Genomic DNA, 3523 nt, shown 5'->3' with positions numbered 1-3523 from the left:
GTATCATTGGGAACTCAGGTGGTACAGTGCCTAAGGCATTTGCCTGCTAACCAGAAGGCCGGAGGTTCAAACCCACCAGCCACTCCTTGGAAGGAAGACTGGGCAATCTATTTCCATAGAGATGCTGCCTCAGAAACCTAAGGAGGGGTCACTATGAGTCGACATTTTTTTTTTTTTTTTTTTTTAACGAATCGTCAGCAGGTGTTTACTGAGTACCTGCTATGCCCCAGTCAGTGCTTTACAGGGATTAATCCACACAATCACCGTGTGAGGTGGGGTCTCCATTTCACTGATGAGGATCCCCAAGCTCGGAGGGGGAAAAAATTTTCTAAAAGTCACACAGCTGTTGGGTGGTGGGGTGAGGATTCGAATCTAGGTCCATGGCATTTCAAAGCCCTGCTAGTTGTGCCTACGTAACACAGCCACCTTTGTCCACTGTGACCTCACACCAGCAGCATCCTAGCTGGACCCCTGCACCCAAGGAGGCACCTTCACATAGCAGGGGAGGGTGTACTGATTACCTTCGCACCCACCGGCCAGAGGGGGAGTTCTCAGGCCTGTGTCAGCAGTGGTCTGCCCACCAGGATTGCAGACCAGAAGGAGCTTTACAACCCCCATGCTTCCCATCTTACAGGGGGCAACGGTTCTGGTGCCTGAGGCAGCGCCAGCACGAAGGATGTGGGGCTCCACCCTCACCCCGCCTCCAGAATTCTGGGTCAGCAGCCATGTTTTCTTCACATGAGCCTCCCAAGGGAAATGGTACTGAGTCCCCAGCGACCAGAGAGAAAGGTTTGAAAGGGCTTCCACTTTTCAAGGGGGCACCCCACACAAGAAGGGGGCACCCCAAACAAGAAGGCCTCACAGACAGGGCTTCGAATCCAGACTTTCTTTGTTGGCTCGTTATCTCCAAATAAGTGCAAACATTTGAGCCAGAGCTGTTCCAAATACATTATGAGCATTAACTCACTGAGTGCTGGCAGCAACAGCATGAGGATTATCATCGCTGTTATGTAAGTGGGGAAACTGAGGCACGAAGAAGTTAAGTCTCTGATGTAAGAGCACAGCATGGGTAGGTGGTGGAGCTGGGATTCATACCCAGTGCGTCACCCACACCCATGCACTCTGGCCACCTGTGCCACTGCCCACCCGAGGTCAGACACACGGCCACAGACTCGTGGAGGTGTGGTAAGGAGACCTTGACCATCTAACACTGGGGTCCCCTTGCTGGATGGCAGCACCAATGACACACACTCTATTTGCACTTTGATAGATTCCCCTCATGGTCTCTGAACAGGACAATAACACCAACAGCCCTACAGTGGGACCTTTACATCTATTTAAATCCCTGCCTGCACAGTGTCTCTGGGGAGCAGAATGTGGTGGCTGGGGCCAGGAGTGGCAGACTCCCCATGGCTATCAAGATGATTCCAACTCATAGTGACCCTATAGGACAGCACAGAACTGCTCATAGAGTTATCCAGGCTGGAATCTATACAGAAGCAGACTGACACATCCTTCTCCTAAAGAGCAGCTGATGAGTTCGAACCGCTAATCTTTCAGTTAGCATCTGAGCGCTTAAACACTGTGCCACCAGGAATGGCAGAGAGAGCCACTTTTCACTGCACACTTTTCTGCCTTTTTAATTTTGTACCATGGACATGTAAAAAAAAAAAACTCATTGCCATCAAGTCGGTTCTGACTCATAGCGACCCCCTTTGGGTTTCCAAGGAGGAAGGAACAGCAGGGATCCAGGTAAGGGGAGGGACCCAGGCCATGCCCACCAAGTGGCCAGAAAGCAGAGGAAAGGAGAAAAAAGGCCAGGGGGACCAGGACAGAGTGAAGAACAGCGGTAGGGATCCAGGTAAGGGGACAAACCCAGGCCCCACCCCCAAGTGGCAGGAAAGAGGCAGGGATCTATGTAAGGGGAGGTTGGAGAGGTTTTGAATAGCTAAGGGAGACAAACTTGTCTGTCGGTTTGTCCTACTGTGGGGACATGTTGCTGTGAGGCTGAGGCTGTGCCACCAGTGTTTCAAACCCAGAGGGATGCACATGGTGCACAGGTTTCTGCATGGCTTGCAGACTGAGACAGACTAGGAAGAAGGAAGAGGCCATCTACTTCTCAAAGAACTGGCCAGGGAAAACCTTATGAATAGCAGAGAGACACTAATCTGATATATTATTGCACAACTTTATGAATAGTCCGGAAGGATTGTCCAATACAGAGCAGGAGGATGAGCCATTTGGTTGGAAGTCTCTCAAAATATGACTGGGAAAGAGCTGCATCATCAGAGTAGAACCAGCCTTACTGATATGGATAAGGTAAAGCTTTCGAGACCTCCATTTGCTGACATGGCACAACTCAAATTGAGGAGAAACAGCTGCAAGCATCCATTAATAATCAGAACATGGAATGTACAAACTATGAATCTAGGAAAATTAGAAGTTGTCAAAAATGAAACGGAACACATAAAGATTGCTATCCTAGGCATTAGTAAGCTGAAATGGACTGGTTTTGGCCATTTTGAATCAGAAAACCATATGATCTATGCTGGGAATCACAAGTTGAAGAGGAATGGCATGGCATTCATCAATGCAAAGAATGTTTCAAGGTCTATTCTGAAGTACAATGCTGTCAGTGATAGGATAATATCCATACACCTACAAGGAAGACTAGTTGAATACAACTATTATTCAAATTTATGCACCAACCACCAAAGCCAAAAATGAGGAAATTGAGGATTTTTATCAGCTTCTGCAGTCTGAAATTGACTAAACATACAATCAGGATGTGTTAATTATCACTGGTGACTGGAATGCAAAAGTTGGAAACAAAGAAAAATCATCAGTAGTTGGAAAATTTGGCCTTGGTGACAGAAGTAATGCTGGAAATCACATGAGAGAATTTTGCAAGACCAATTAGTTATTCATTGCAAATACCTTTTTTCAACACAAATGGTGTCTATACATGTGGACTCCGCCAGATGGAATACATAGGCCGCCAGACTGACTACATCTGTGGTAAGAGGCAATGGAAAAGCTCAATATCTTCAGCCACAACCAGGCCAGGAGCTGATTGTGGAACAGACCATCAACTTCTCATGAGCAAATTCACCTTGAAGTTGAAGACAATTAAAACAAGTCCATGAGAGCCAAGATATGATCTTGAATTTATTCCTCCTGAATTTAGAGACCATCTAAAGAATAAATTTGATGCATTGAACACCAATGACCGAAAACCAGAATTGTGGGATGTCATCAAGAGCATCATCCATGAAGAAAGCAAGAGGTCACTAACAAGATGAGAAAAGAAGAGAAGACCAAAATGGATGACAGAAGAGACTCTGAAACTTGCCGAGAGAGTAGCTAAAGCAAATGAAGAAATGATAAGATAAAAGAGTTGAACAGAAGATTTCAAAGAGCAGCTTGAGTAGACAAAGCCAATTACTATAATGAAATGTGCAAAGACCTGGAGTTAGAAAACCAAAAGGGAAGAACAGACTTAGTATTTCTCAAGCTGAAAGAA

Source organism: Orycteropus afer, unplaced genomic scaffold, assembly GCF_000298275.1.
Source record: "Orycteropus afer afer isolate SDZICR_OR568_19922 unplaced genomic scaffold, OryAfe1.0 scaffold00049, whole genome shotgun sequence".
NCBI classification, from domain to species: domain Eukaryota; kingdom Metazoa; phylum Chordata; class Mammalia; order Tubulidentata; family Orycteropodidae; genus Orycteropus; species Orycteropus afer.
This window is presented reverse-complemented; position numbering follows the sequence as displayed.